This window comes from Gallinula chloropus (genome assembly GCF_964237585.1).
Source record: "Gallinula chloropus genome assembly, chromosome: 17".
Lineage (NCBI taxonomy): Eukaryota > Metazoa > Chordata > Aves > Gruiformes > Rallidae > Gallinula > Gallinula chloropus.
Genome location: NC_140102.1, coordinates 12631014 through 12646550, shown reverse-complemented (window position 1 = coordinate 12646550; position 15537 = coordinate 12631014). Strand labels below are relative to the sequence as shown.

General features: G+C 59.7%; 1 protein-coding gene across 1 annotated transcript in view; it reads left to right on the top strand.

Annotated features, from left to right (window-relative positions):
- The window catches only part of RBM19 (RNA binding motif protein 19), a gene marked incomplete at its 5' end in the record, with an annotated part of 63754 nt that extends 57973 nt beyond the window's left edge, over positions 1-5781 (top strand). Inside the window, one exon of the mRNA XM_084272068.1 lies at positions 5437-5781. The remainder of the gene's footprint in view (positions 1-5436) is intronic.
- Between the last annotated feature and the right edge of the window lie 9756 nt (positions 5782-15537).

The window sequence follows — 15537 nt, the reverse complement described above, 5'->3', positions numbered from 1 at the left end:
GTCAGAGTTAATTCCTGCTCCACAAGCAAAGCCCTGACTTAGACCTGACTTCTTCATTACACATTGAGAGCCCCACATCCTACACCCCTAAAGTTACAGCGGCTTTAACATGAATTTTCTGGAAACAAGCATGTACCTGCTACTTACCCTGAATTGAAGAGAATACCTCAGCAGGTCTGCAGGGGATTCATTGCTCCCCACTGCCTTATTCTTTTATTTCCCAAACCGAAGCATTGCTGACAGTAAAACAATGGCAGCTCCCTTACCATCTGCATAGTTAACCTGGGGAAACAGTCCCCCACCAGCCCTTGCCCCAGCGGCGCTGCTTCACCCATCCCACCGTGCTCCTTGTGCTCTGGAGGGACAGCCAGTTCCTTCCACAGTCACCGGTACTCGTGAAGGTTGTGCCTGTAACAAACAGGCACATGCTAATTGTTCTAATGAGGGTACAACAAGCTCTATCCCTGTCCCTGCATTTTGTTGGCTCAACACCACGGGGCTAGCATCCCTGCATGCACCCATCACCCCCCCATCTGCCCTGTGCTTCCTGGGCATGATGCTCATCTGCTCTGGGTATCCCTTTCTGGGGTGGGTGCGTGGTACCCGGGCCGTGCTGAGGGCAGAGGGGCTGAGCATCCTGCTCCCAGCCTCGGCCCCAGGCCGGGTCCTCACCCAGCACGCTGCGGGAAGGGCTGGAGAGTGGGGCTGGGGGGCTGCATGTGTTATTTTGGGTTCGGGGAGTCCCTCTGCCTATTGGAGAACTGAAACCGGTGCTTTCCACTCGGTCCTTCCCTCTGCAAGCCCCAGGATGTGGTGTGTGGGCCCTGTGGGGTCCTGCGGACCTCGCGTGCAGCCTTTGGCCAGGCTGTGATGGCTTCGTACAGGCCGGGACCCCGGTGAGCCAGGAGCTGAGGGCTGTGACAGTTCCACAGGCACCTCCGTATCCCGGGGCTGGCGCTGGAATTGGATTAGGATATTATTCAAATGCAGCCTTTTTACTGAACTCGAGGGTTGGCGGGTTTTCATGTACAACCAGCTTCACTCTATTGCTGCCTGTGGCCGGGGGCCTGTGTGGGCTGTTATCTGCTTAGGGGACAGTGAGCAGCCAGCGCAGAGAATATCCCAGGGCTGGTTCTGCGGGGTGCTGGTGTCCCTCTGCTGCCAGGCCTGCATGGAGCAGTGCTTCCCGCTGCCCTCGGAGCCGGGCTGTGCTACCATCCCCTCCTTCGATCCCCAGAGCGACTTTTTTCAGTTAGGCTCTTGATGCCATCACTCTGGGGTGTTTTTCCCACTGTCCCATGGGAGGAGGCAGGGCACTCTGGGGCAGGCGTGGACAGGGAGGTAGAGCATCCCTCTCCACGGGCTTGAATTGCTCCCGGTGACAGTGTGCTCCTATCCTGCTGCCCAGCCAGGAGTGATCTCTTTTCTTCGCCATTGCACTGATCCTGCCAGCAGCCTTGGATCATGAGTTGCAGCTCTTCTCATCTCTTTAGTCCCACCCTGCTTTCACAAAGTCTTCCCCTCATTCCTGCCTCCACGGGTGCTTTGCCAGGGCTGCAGGAAGAGCTTGCATCCCCCACATCACGCTCGCCTCTTCCCAGCCCCTGCGCTGCCGGCAGCTGCCAGCTCCGGGCAGGAGCTCGGGGATCCCAAGCCTGCCTGCCTGCCTGTCGCTGGCAGCTATCCCCTGCTCCTCGCAGCTCCGCCAGCTCCGCGTGTCGGCTCGCAGAGGCAGAGCGTGCTTCGGGTTGTCTTCCTGAGCAAGATGTGGCAGGAACCACACGGTACGGGTTTGGGCTTGAGAAACCTCCTGTGTCTGTTGCTGCTCCCTCCCTTGCAATGGCAGAAGCAGCAGGAAGGTGGTGGGCTGCCGCTGTGGAGCTGTGCTCTCCCTCAGGGACCTCGCTGCCTCGGTTTCCCCATTTGGAAGCCTGGCGCAGACCCACAGGTGGGAGCAGCTGTGCTCCCTGCCCATCTCCACATCCCTGCAGGGAGCAGCCGGCTCCCTGCTGGGTGCAGGTGTGCTGCCAGCTCCCGCTTTAGCTGGCAGCCTGGGCTTGCTTTCCCTCAGCTCCTAATTGTCTCCGGCCTCCTTCCACCAGCCTTTTGCGATTGCAAACCCCGGGTGCTTCTCCCGACGCCAGAGGATTAGCCAAGGGATGCCGCTGCTGCCGTGCCTGTCTCGCACGTAGCGCTCCTGTCCCTCCCCTGCAGCCGGCATTAAAATATTCCGGCGGTGTCTGAGGGATTGGAGGAGCCGCCGCCGGGAACCGATTGCCACGGATCAGCCGGGCTCAGCCGTAGCTGGGGCGGGTCCCGGCAGCTGGACCCCATCGTGGCATCACCCCTGGCTGCAGCTGCCCGTGGGGAGGGTTGGTTGGGATGCTGGGATGCTGGCTGGAGCTTTGCTCAGGATGCGGGGAGCACCAGCTTCATCTTAATGGTAGGGCTGGACCTTGTCCTGGGTCACACCGTGACCCGTGTTCAGCACCAGTACCTCCCAGCCTCCACCAGCACCTTCCAGCCTCTGCCAGCAGCTTCCTGGCCAGGAAATAGCACAGGAGAGCGAGGAGGCAGCTCTCCTTTCTTCCGAGCGCGGCTGCGGGTGACTGAGATGTGCTGCCTCCTGTTTTCCCTAAATATATGCACCGGAGAGGGAGAGAATCGCATGGCAGAGCTCGAGCTTTCCGACTTAGCCGCTCATGAATAATAATCAGGCTGGGTAATTCACAGTAAGTGGGTATCCAAATTGGCTAATAAGGGAGGCTTTCACCCCAAACTGGAGCTAGGGAGAGAGGCAGTGAGAATATCAACAGCATTGGCTGAGGCGGGCGTGTGCGCGGTGTGACCTGAATCAGTGAGACACGGAGGCGATGCCAGGAACACGGAGAGCGGTGACAGGGAGGATGTCCGGACGGTGTCCGACCTCGCTGCTGTGGGCAGCAGCACCCAGGCTTCCACTGCAGGAGGATGGGTCCCTACATTCTGCTGTCTAATTAGGCTGTAATTAGTCACATCATTAGACTCGGCTGGCTCCCCCAGCTCTGGGACCCCGCTGGGCTGGTGTTGGTGTGCCTGGGCCCCCCACACCTGAGGGTACGGATCTGCTGTCACCACATCCCCCCGTGTGACACCCCCAGCTCAGGGCTCAGTGGAGCTGCTGGGACCTGTCAGGGGGAACAAGAGCTGTAAACTAAAGGCGGGGTGGGGGGGGGGATGTCTGTGGTGTGTGTCGAGGGGTGATGGGGGGAAGGAAAGGGTTTCTTCGTGTCTGCCTGATGACCATTCCGGTGTTGCTTTGTCTGCTGGCCAGTTTTCCCAGGAGAGCGAGCGAGGCAGAGGTAGGAGCTGCGTTCCAGCGCCGTGGGGTGGGCTGCCCAACTTCACCTGCCACCAGCAGGCTCTGGGGGGGGATGCTGCCCCACCAGCACCCCGCAGCACCCCTCTTGCTCCCAAGCCGGGGTGGCAGCAGCAGGCACTGGGGAGGGACAGGGCCCTTCCTGCTACAGGTCAGCTGCTGCTGCCCAGGAAGTGTTCCTCCAGCAGCAACCTACGGAGGTGCTGGATAGGATTAGGATAAGGGAATCAGCCAGAAGAGCACTGCTGCAGAGCTGGGCCTGTTCAAACACGCAGCACAGAAGCTGTGGGTGCTGCTGGGTCACTGTGGGAAGGATGCCCCTCCGAGAGGGCTGTTACCAGGCGCTGTTGTGCAGCTGCTGAATGACTTTTTGAATTGAGGAGGAACTTGCAGCCCCTTCTACAGGGCTCTGATCTCCCTTATGCAGGGCAGGAGAACACGGCGCTGCTGCTCAGCCGGGTTCCCGATGTTCCAGTCCCGTTGTCCCAAGGGTTCCTGCTTCACACCTTGGACATCAAATCAAAAACTGCAGCTTCACCCAAAGGGCCATGAGAGACCTCCCCCCCCACACCCCGGGCAGCCTCCCCAGTTGGGCCGCACCTTGCCTGGCTGGGCTCTGTCCTCCCCAAAATCCCAGCAGCAAAGCCCAGGCTTAACCTCAGGCTCACCCCTCCAGCCAAGCCTTGGCAAGGCTGAGCCTGGCCGAGCCCCATGCCACAGGCTTAGGGATTCCTCACGACACTCTGGGTGAGGCTTTCATGGTGTGGTTCATGATCTGGCTGTGGTTCATGATCTGGTTTCTGAGCCAATGAAGTAGAAAAACCTTTTAATCTCTTTTTGCCCCAAGGCTCCGGGTGGGTGTGTGGTGCCCAGGCAGGACCCCTGCCCCCTCTTCCAGCCCCCCTGGCCACCCCTGCCACTCCCAGACTGGGAGCATCCCACCTGGATTAACCCAGGTCACTGGCCAGCTGGGCCAGGCAGATACCCCATGGGGGGTGCTGGCAGCTCCAAAGGCTCTGTGATGCCTGGTGCAGAGGCAGGAATGGGAAGGGTGCGGGCAGGAGCCTTTATAATGTCATTTTTGGCTGCACACAGCCCGCCCAGCGTGTGGGCCCGGGGGAAAGAAGCCCTGGGAGACAGATGGACAGACTGTCCCGGGAGCAGGTCTAAGCCTGTGTCTGGAGAAGTGGTGGAACCCACCCATCTCCTGGTTCCTGTGGGATACCCCAGCCGGGCGGCTCATCCCTGGAGAGCTGCACACGGGGCAGGCACTCCTCCTGCCACAAGCCAGGCTGGAAAAATGAAATCTGGCAAGTTATTTTCGATTTAAAACCCCAGCCTCAAACTACATAACCCAAAGTCCAGCTGCATGTGTGCCCCAGAGCCCAGGAGCGGGAGGTAGGAGGCAGGGGGGTGGTGGCAGACGGGAGCCTTGGGCTTCGTTAGGATTCAGCCGTTAGATCTCTCCTCTCTCTCTCTGATGCCTGAGTGTGATTGACACTTACAAATTACCCAGCCAAAAGTGTCGAGTCTTTGACCCCTGAGTAACATCTTTGGCGAGCCTGAGATTTGCCAGCATTTTGTCATCTAATTACTACAAATCCCTTGAAAATTCTCTGGCTGGTGAATTTTTAATGCGGGACAATTTCAGTGTGATGCATCGCCCAGATGGGCACAGGCACGCTCCTTCCCTCTCCCTGCTCCTTCCCACTCCCTGCTCCTTCCCACTCCCCACTCCTGCCCGCTCCCTACTCCTTCCTGCTCCCTGTTCCTTCCCACTCCCCACCACCTCTCCTCCTGCCCTTTCTCCTCCTCTCTCTCTCCCCTTTCCTCTCCCTGCCTCCTCCCCCCATCCCATTTCTTACCTCCCCGCTCCCATATGCATCCAGGAAGCAACTGGCATCTCTTCCCCTCTGCAGCCCTGTCCTACCAGAGGAGCTGGCCGAGCCCAGTTCCAAGCCTGGCACATCATGTGCCCCTGGCCTGGCTGCTCTGTGCTCACGTCCCCCTCACTGTCTCGCTGGTGGTGGCCCAGAGCTCCTAAATGACATTAATTATTTTATTGCCTATCTCCTCAGGTCTCTCTCACTGATGGACAGAGAGGGAGAAGCCTCCACCAGAGACTGGAAAGCCAGCGCACTTGCTGCCAGCGGAATCCCCTCATCCCACAAACCCAAGGGCTGGTGCCTGCCCTGTATCCAGGTTCTGGTATTCCCAGCCTTTTAAATGGAGCTCGACTTCGGAGCAGGAGGAAGAGCCCTTGTCTGCCAGCAACAAATCCAGGCAGGGATGCGATTTCCCTGTCTCAGAGGCCTGGGGAGGTGGGCGCTCCCCCACCGCCCCCGGGACTGTGGCAGCCCCTGCCCGCCGTGTCCGAGCAGAAGGGTAATTTCTGTACATTAAACCCCACGAGTGTTTTACGGTTCCCAGAGCTGAGTCACCTCTCTCTTCGCTCGGATCAGTTTGTTCAGTGTGTTTTCACTGCAGCTCGGCAGCGACTTCGGGCTGATGGGGGAGATAAGCGTATTTTAGGAGGGAGGCCTGGGGCTTGCTGCGTTGGGCTTTGTGCCGGTGTCATTCCTGTCCCTGCTCTCCGGCAATCGCCTCCGTCTCTCCCTTCCCGGCTTTCAAAGGGAAAGAGGCTTTGCTTTTCAGCCAGGGTACCGCTTTACATATGTACGCAGCTGATAAAGTATTTTCCGTTCGCCCCTTTCCCCCTGGGAATCGCTGTCTTACGGCAAACCTGGTTTGTCTGACAAGGGCTGCAGCAGATTACACGTGTTGGCTGCAAACACAGGGCCTTTTTTTTACCTCTTTTTTTTTTTTTTCTTGCCTTTTTTGAGACCCACATACCTCTGTACAGCCACCTCTGCGCTGCCACGGCGGCTCTGCATCTGCCTGTGTCCCAGGAGCCACCCTGAGCTCAGATCCACTCATGGCATCAGACCCCCCGGGGTCGTGTATCACTCCAAGCTGTGTCCGTCCGGGTTGTTTTCCTCACAGGAGCTGAACAGGAGCCGTACCCACAACAATGCCACCAGCGCTGTTGGGGTTGAGCACTCCAGTTGATGTAGGCTGGGCTTTCGGCTGCAGTTTGGGGTGGGACTTCTTGGGACCTCTCATCATCAGCATCTGCCACATCCACGGGCATCGGCGGGACTCGGAGGAGCGATGCCCTTGTGCCACTGAAGACCGAGCACCATGTTTCACAGCATCAGCTGCAGCAGGAGACTGTGTGTGATGGACCTGGGGCCTCGGGGACATCCAGGACACCCCTTTCCAACCCAAACACAGGTCATAGATTTCTCTCATCTCCTCTAACTGGGAGCCAGCTGGGAATGGTGTAACTGGGCTTTGGTTTTTGAATGGGTTGTTCAGGTGCTAAAAGGAAAACCTTGAAATCCTGTCCTGGCTCTCACAGGGAGAGGCAGAGCCAGGAAACCCGTGCCAAGGAAGAGCATCTGTCCCCAGCTCCATCTCCCAAGCTGCCCCTTCCAGAAGTGTTCCTCATCCTCCCAGCAGTAAGGCAGCACCGGCACCTGGAATTGAAGGGCTCGGGAAAGGTGCTTTTGGGTGATATTAGGCACTGAGGATCAAGGGAACACCACAGTTCCTTGGGTTTCACTGTTCAGAAGCTGCATGTCAGGGCTGAGATGTGCCCAGATTTCGGAGGGAGAGAAATGAGGGCTCTGCAGTGTGGAGGAGAGGGCACCCAGCACAGGAGGGGCTCATGGGTGCTTGGAGGAGAGGAGCTGTTGTGTGCCGGTGGGGGGGATGCGGTGAGTCACTGCCAGCGGCTCAGCCCAGCTGCGTGGCGTGACGTTGCCGCTCTGGTCCAGGCACCCCAACACCTCCCCAGGTCTTCCCAGGCCTGGAAGCATCCCACTGCCCACCAGCAGCCCATGGCACTCACTCCACAAGACCCCCCTGTGCTCTGCTCGCTCTGTGACGCCTGGGTAACTAAGAAGTAATTAGTGCCGCTTGCTGCAGCGAGTGAAACCCAAATGTCAGAGAACAGCAGAGCTGGTCAGACCCAGGTTTGCTACACACTTGCAGCCCAAGTGTGCACGTGTGTGTGTTTGTGTGTGTGTGTGTGTGTGTGTGTGTACTGAAGTCTGGGGGTGAATCCAGCCCTGAAGCACCGGGCAAAGTCCTTTCCCCTGGCTGTGCAGCTGACCTGGCAAGGCATTCCCTGCTCCCTGCCTCAGTTTCCCCTCCCTCACCTCCTTAAGGGACCCGCCGTGCCCTAAATGGGGGACACCATGGTCGTGTGGATGGGAGAGGCCAGATCCTGCCCTGGGGAGGGTGTGCAAAGCTGTCAGCAGCTGTGGGGTGCAGGGTGGCTCGCGAAACTGCTCCAGTTTAGATCCTGAATCTCAGACGAGCTGTAATGAGCTGAAGGGTTGTCGCTGTCCAGGTGCTCCCACGCTCCCAAACCCACATGCTTGATGCCACGGTCAGGTTTTTGGGATGTGGGCAGGGGAGTGGGCAGTGGGTCCCACAGCAGGACTGTGATGCACCAGCCTGCTTCTTATCCCTGTGCCGAGCAGGAGCGGGAGAGAGCGAGAGGAAGCGAGAGGGAAAGGACATGTCAAATCAATCATATTTAAACAAAAGCCCCTTTGGCCCAAGGGCCCTTTTAAAAGCTGCTTATTTAATTAAAAGTCCCATTTTCCATATTTATGGCCCTTATTCAGTTAAATATTAACCGCCTGGGCCAGGGCTGGTTTATTCTTTGGGAAGAGGCAGCGTTGGGAGGTTCATTAGGGGTTTATCAGCAGCAGAGACGCCCAGCAGATGGATGGGTGGAGGATGGATGGATGCGGGATGGGGCACGTGGGTTCACGCTGGTACCCAGGGACTGCACCACCGCTGACCCAGCCCTTTGGGGCCACCCCTTGACACCATCCGGTGGGATGTAGGGAAATGGGGTTAAAAATAGGGGAATTGGGACTGTTGGGATGGCATGAGGGGCAGGTGAGCGCAGCCTGTGCCATCACATCAGCTCCTGTAGGAAACAGCCTGGAACCAACCAGTGAGCACAGCTCACCTCCCCAGACCCTAGAGTTGTGGCAGAAGAACCATAAAACCACCCCAAAATTGGTTATTTTATGGGCGATACAACCATCCCTGGCTCCCAGCCCAACCCTTCCCAGCACTGTGGGTCAGGACTGGTTTCCCCAGGATCTGATCCCCAGCAGCAATCCCCATGGCTGTGTGACAGCCGTGGCTGAGCTGCTCCGGGCTCAGCTGGGTTTCAAACCTCACTGAAGGTTTGTCAGCCAACCATGGTTCCAATGGACCCACCTGGCCTTTGGGAGCTGGAGGTGGGGACCTCTGGGTGGGTGGAGATGGACCTTGCTGGCAGGCAGAGCTTGGAGGAGGCTCAGAGCAGCCCAGCTGCCCGTGGTGAGTCATCAGTGCCCTCAGGAGGTGTGGGAATGAGGGGCACCTGGAGCTTCTCCAGGGGAAAAAGGGGGAGATGTGGCTCCAGGGTTTGAGCTGCCTGTTGGTGCCCTGTGGAGGAGCAGTAGGTCCTGGCTGCGATGGCATCAATAGGGACCAGCCAGAGGGTTTGAGCGGGGTGGTGGCTGTGATGGGCTTGTGCTGTGTGTGGGGTCTCATCCAGAGGCCACTCTCCTGCCTGGGGTTGTTTCCCTGGCTGTGTTGGGCACTTGTTTTGGGGTGGTGATGGTGGTGACCTTGGTGAGGTTTGGCTGGTGATGTGGTGATGTCTGACTGCTCCAGCGTGCGGGTGCTGTGCAGGGGGCGCAGGGGGGTCTGCCTAGGCTGGGCAGCTGCAGATCATTGTCAAGGGGTTCTTCATGTCGTTCAGTGAGGCAGGAGGGAGGTGGGGAGGTGGCCTGGGCTCCATGGCCTTGCTGGCAGTAGGGCCGGCCGGGAGGATTTGGCCCAACTGAGGGTCTGGAGTTGGCTCAGGAGCCACTTGTGGGCTGACCTTACCCAGTCAGGGGGAGCTGGAAGGTGCCTCAGCCCAGCAGTTCCCCTGTGCAGAGGTGCTCTGGCTCCCTGTGCTGCTTGTTTTCCTCCCACAGCCCCGGGGTGGCTCTGGCAGCGCAGGGTGGTGGCTTGGGCCAAGGGGAACACAGCAGCAGAGGGGCAGCTCCGCTCTGGAAGGTGCCTGGTGCTGGGCCTGGCCACCAGCAGGCCTGAAGCTGGGGCAGAGCTGCTGTGCCACCATGCACAGGGTCCTGCTGGGCAGCCTGCTTAGGACATGCTGGGAGATGCCTTTTGGCAGGGGGGTGGGTCTCCTATGAAGGCTGCAGGAGGTGGGGGGCTCACCTGGGCAGACCCAGAAGCTCGCTCTGAGCTCCATCCACCCTTCATCCCTTGATTTTTGGAAGCCCTGTACAGCCCTGTGGCATCAGACACCCCAGTGCCAAGGCAGGGGAGGCAGCTGGGGGACAGACGGATGAATTCCCCCCCCTCCACTCCAGTGTGGTCAGCACAAACCAGGCCTTCCTCTCCTCCTCTTCTTCAGAAATCCCAGGACAGGCTCCAGCCTGGCAGCGCAGCCCGAAGGGCCCCGTGTCAGGAGGGTGGGGAATGAAACGGAGCCGGCGATTTCCTGCGGTGAGGAGCTGGGGAGTGGGGGGGAGGTGGGTAGGGATGGGGGGGGGGCCAGGGCTGGCGTGGTGGGGGGGGGGGGGGGCAGGGGGGAGCGGAGAGACACCGGGTTATCAGAGAAGTGTGAAGACAATAATGCAATCTGACATTTCTGAAATGAGACCCCCCGGTTGCCTTGGCAACGGCTCACGTGGGACCGGCTCCCGGGAGACGGCTCCGAGATGTGCTATAAATGATGTTTGATTAGAATTTAAATCATTTAGGCGGAGAGGAGATAGGCCTTTTGTCAGCACGGGGACCTGCCGAGGTCAGCGCCCAGCAGCTGGCGGGGCGCACGTCAGCCGGGGCAGCGGGGACGGGCGAGGGGGCCGCACGATGCGGGGAGGGGTTGGGGGGGGTGGTGATTCCTCCTGCCCTCCCCTCCACCGCGGGATGCTGACCCTTCCTGCTGGGAGGAGAAGGAGCCTGTGGCCGAAGCCAGCGCAGCAGGGGAGGGAGGAAGGTGCCATGGCTGAGCCCTGGCAGCCCAGCAGCACGGTGTCACCTGGGTTTGGGGCGTTCGCAGCAGGCGTGAGGGCGCAGAGATGCTCCCCTGGCCTCCCCCAGACCAGGACCTGGCCCTCAGCTCTCAGCAGTGGCTTCTGCGTGCTCTAATTAAGATAATAACACTTCAAAATCAATTCTGCCTCCCTGTCAGTCTCCTTAAGGAGCAGGGGGGGAGGCGTGGGGCAGAGCGCCCTTCCCTGGGGACATGGGCCCAGGTTGCCTTCAGGGGTCTGTGCTCTCCCCCCCCACCTGCAGACCATGGCCCAGGTAGGCTCTCCAATACCCAGCCCCTGCTTGGAGCAGTCTGGGGCAGGAATCACGGTGGACACTGAGCATTTCTTGCTCCATCCAGCTCCTCTCTGCTGTTCAGAGTCTTCCCCGCGATGAAATATTTTTCCCTGGGCCCAGGAGCTCGGAAGGTTTCACGCATGGAGCAGCTGAGATGGAGGTGGGGTTGTCAGCGGTGGTTTATGTTCCTCCCACACCGAAACGGTGGCTCCTGGGTTTACTGAGCAAGGTCTCCAGGTGCTGGTGGAAGCTGGGAAGTCTCAGTGCCGGAGCGAGGCCTCTGGCTGTGCCGCTGTCTCCGGTGCAAAGGGGCTGTGGTTCACACTGGCGCTTGGCAGCCGAGGACACGGCTCAGATAAGCCCAGTCTTGCTCATCCCCTTCGGTTAGAAGATGAGTTAGGAGCATCTGGACCTTCTCATGAGTGGTGGGCAGGGGTGGCCACCATCAAAGCCGGGAGGCAGCCCCATCCAGGAAGGCTGAATCCTTGGAGAGGGCTCCTGGCTGCCTTGTTCTCATTGTCTGCCCGCAGGTGATCACCTGGCTGCAGAGGGTCATCCTTGAGTGACAGCTGCTACCTCAAGTGTTTAGGGTGACAGGGGCTGGGAAATGCTCCATCAGCCGAGCATCAGAGCTCTGTCACCCTGTGCCCAGCCAGGGTATGACCCCCGCTCACCCCGGGGAGGGATCCAGCACTGACCCCTCCACCAAGCATCCTGCCCTCGGGTCAGCTGGACGAGCCCTTTCTTTGCTTTGACATTAACAGGGCTGAGCGGGGTGAGGAGGGAAGGTCCCCAATCTCCCAGCTTGGGGGGGGGGGAACAGTGATGGAAGCAAACCAGCAATGTGGGCATGGACTTTCTTGGGCCATTTTTGGATTGCACTCTGTAAGGCCATGGGTTAGGATCAGTGAACCTTCAGAGCCTCCAACGTCCTGGAAATGCTGTCCAGCCAGGAGCTAAGAAGTCTCCACAATTACTAATGTCATTAATTTAGCCTCTTCCTGTTTGGGGACCAGCAGAGAGGGAACAGCAGTGTTCTCCCACGGGTTCATTGTTTGAATGTATTCTGTGAACCTTCCCCAGCCCCTTCACAGCTTCTCGTGACTGTTCCCCACTCTGAGCTGTGTTTCTGTGCTGGGATCAACCTGTGGATTGAGCTACAGCAGCCACTGGGTCTGGGCAGAGGATTCCAGCCATGGGAGAGCCGGGTGCTGGGTACCAGCTCTGAGCTATGGTGCAGGATTTGGCCTTCCATCTCTGCAGGCTCTGGATGTCAGCAGGGTGGGCTGGGCAGGAAGAGAAACATCACACAGCAAACCAGGTCTTGGGGCTGCTGGTTTCGTGGTGGTGGTTGCTGGGCTGAGGGATGCACAGGGGCCAGGGGATGTTCTGGTGAACACCAATGAACATCAGAGCACTGCACTGAGCTGTTGGGATCATAGGCGTGTTGGGTGGGCATCAGAGTGGCACAGAGGTGCTCCATCAGTGCTAGCAGCACAGCTCTCCCCAGGCAGGGTGGTCCTTGGGCTTTCCTCAGCCCACCCAAGCAAGTTGGGGGCTTTGCCAGAGGAGGCCTGGGCAGTGGGAGCCTTCTCCCTTCCACAGCTCTGCCTCTGTGCATGAAAAGGGGTTTGGAAGCCAGGAACTCCCTGGACAAGACCCCCACTTGCTCCCGGAGCACCGGTCGGAGCAGTGCCATTCCTCAGGGCCTGAAGCGATGATGTGCTCTGCTCAGCTCCAGAGCATCTCCCAGGAGGGAGCCACAGGCTGCCCAGGTGCCTGTCCAAGCTCCAACCGCAGGCCCAGGCTGGCTCTGAAGGGCTTTTGGGCTGGATTTCCTCCTCCAGCCCCCCCTAGGACCGGTGCATCCCATGCACAGGAGCGAAGCTGGCCTGGCTGTGTGCAGGGGGCTGTGGGCAGGCAGGAGATGCTCGGGGGGGGGGGGGGGCTTTGTGCCCCAGCTGTGCCACTGGCAGCAAGACCCCTGTAATTAGCAGAGTGAACAGTGCAAACCCATTACAGGAATGGGATGGTCCTTGGCAGGGCTGTGCCTGCCGTGGGGAGGGGGACAGCCTCCTGCAGCTCTTATCCTGTATCACCTGGTGCTGGTTGCACTGGGGCTGCTGCAGGGCCCAAACCCGACGGGGGACAGGGTCAGTGGGAGAGCAGAGTCCCCTGCCTGCCCCTCACCAGCCTCACTGGCTGCTCCAAGCGTGCCAAGGAGGGAGCTTGGCAAACATGTCGCTCCTTAAATCAGCACCCGATTGATCAGGGTTGTGATGGGGAAGGGACTCAGTGGTCCTGGGAATGTGGGCAGGGGGGTTGGAAAGCAGGGTCTGGAGGGTCCCTGCGGGGTCTGGAGGATCCCTGCACAGTTGGTGCCACAGCCCAGAGCAGGGACACTGGACCCGCTGGCGGTCCAGCCCGTTGGAGCCCTGTGGGCTCAGCGATGCCTCGAGCATCCCTGTTCCCAGCTGGGGCCTGTGTGCTGCCCAGCACTCTGCAGGCAGCCTGGGAGCTCCCTCTCCAGGAGTGGAGCAGCCTTTCCCGGCAGGAAACAGCCATGCAGGGGCCCAGAGAGGTCAGTGGCTTGGTTTGTAAGGCAAACCTCTCAACTTTGGGATGGGACCTGCCATGGGAAAGGCCCGGCCTTCGGGAAGCCAGGACTGTGGGGTGATGCTGTTACACGGTGCAGCTGCAGCGGGATGATGTGGCTTTGCCGCTGCCGTGGCCCCACTGAGGTTGTGCCTTGGGGAACCCCCTCTGCTTATCACAGCAGGGCTGAACCCAGCATAGGTGCTGGGGGGAGACCCTGAGGGCTAGTGGAGGGACAGCACCAGCGGGAGGGCTGGCGGCTGCGGGGACGTGGTGCTGGGGCTGGCAGGGACATCGTGGGTGAGGGTTTGCTTGGGTATAACTCATGGTCCTGCCGTGGCCGGGCACAGCAGTGCCAGCAGGAAGTGGCTCTGCGGTCCTGGACTTGGCAGACCCCTTGTGTGGGCAATGAGAGGTCCCAGCTCTGCTTCTAGGGAGGTTTTGATGGATGCACAGGGAGCCAGCTTTCCTTTCAGGCCTGTGTCTCTCCACCATCTCTGCCTGCCTTGCAGAGCTCCAATGCTTGTGACCTCCTGCCAAGGCGTCGCTGCTCCTCACCCTGAGGTCTCCGGGAGGAACAGCCACCTTCCCTTTGTTCAGCTCCTGGCAGCCGTGGCTCCGCGAGCAGCAGCGCAGAAATGACGGATGGTGGGGAGGGAGGCGATGCCGGCCATCGGGATGCCGGGATGGTCAGGGACCAAGCAGAGGGTCCCTCTCAGCATCACTCCTCTCACCAGCTGCTCGACCCAAGCTCTTCTGCTCCCAGTGTCCAGATCCCACTGGATGCCCATTTCCCAAAGCGCTCCTGTGGTTAACCCTTTCTGAGCCCCCAGCAGTGAAGTGACAGCCGCCGGCGCATCCGTCTCCCAAACCCTCCTGATTGTTTGATGATTTTTTTTTAATCTCCAGACATTTGCCGCTTTCCCTTGTATTAATGGAGGCGTCTTCCATCACCGAGAGGCCTCCGGGGCAGAGGCAAATGGCATCAATAGCTCTGCAGCCTGTCAGGAGCACATGGCTGCCCGGGAGCACCGGGAGGAGGGACAGTATGGCATGGGGAGCAGATGGGACCAGGCCTCTTCCATCACCCCTTCCCAGCCCAGCCTCAGCTGGTTGGTGCCTCCTGATCCAGACAAGACTTTCCCACCCCTCACCTCGTGCTGACGCTCCAGCACTGTGTCCTCCCTGCAGTTCCTCTCCATGTCTCCTGTGCCACCTCATCCAGCTGGGATGTATCCTGGCCCAGCTCTGCACCTTTTGCCCCATCTTCCCCCCTGCTCATGAATATCTATCCCAGAAACCTGGCTTTGGGCTAGTCGGAGCTTCCAGGGCATCGGATTCACCTGGGGCTGCCATGGCTGGAAGGGAAGTGATGCTGGGGGGGGGGGGGGGGGGGAGTTGGGTGTCTTGCAAAGAAAACCTCTTTGTGCAATTGTCTTGCAGCTGGAGAGAAGAAACACCTTCATTCCTCCCCAGGAAGCCAGGGACAGCTCTGTGTTGCTGCTCCCTCCACACAGAGCTGCTGGCTCCTGCTGTGTGCGAGGGGGTGTAAGGTCGGGGTGCTTCGGGAGGCTGGGGGGTGGTGTGTGGTCCCATGCCTGATGGTGTGTATGGAGGTGAGACCCAGCGCTGGTTTCTTAGGCTGGATCTGCAGAAAGAGAGCTTGGAGCCAGCCTGGCACCTGTCCTGCTGCTCCTCTGCCCTGAGCAATGAGGGCTGGAGGGCTTGCATGGGAGTCATGTCTGGCTGCTGGGTAGTGCCAGAAGACCAGGAGACCTCCAAAGCCCCCTGTCTGTGGCGAGCTGTGTTTGGATGGCCACACTTGGATGCTGCCCACCCCTCTCCAGGCAGGGGCACCACGTAGCATCTGCATCCCTTCACGCAGAGGCTGGGGCTGTGCCGCAGGGCTGTGTGCCCGGCACAGGGCGGCAGCCGTGATGCTCCGGGTGGGCATCACGAACACCCCGAGGTTAGTGAAGCTGTTTTGCCAAATTTACACCCCTGTGCAGCCAAGTGGGGGCGGGAGCTGCAGCGGTTCCCCCTTGATAGCCACATCTATCACGGTGTATAAATGGCTGCGCTCTCGAAGGTATCGAGCGGCGTCTGCAGAGATGGTGCCGGCTGTGTCAGCCCCTCCTCGTCCATCACACAGCCGGGCACGG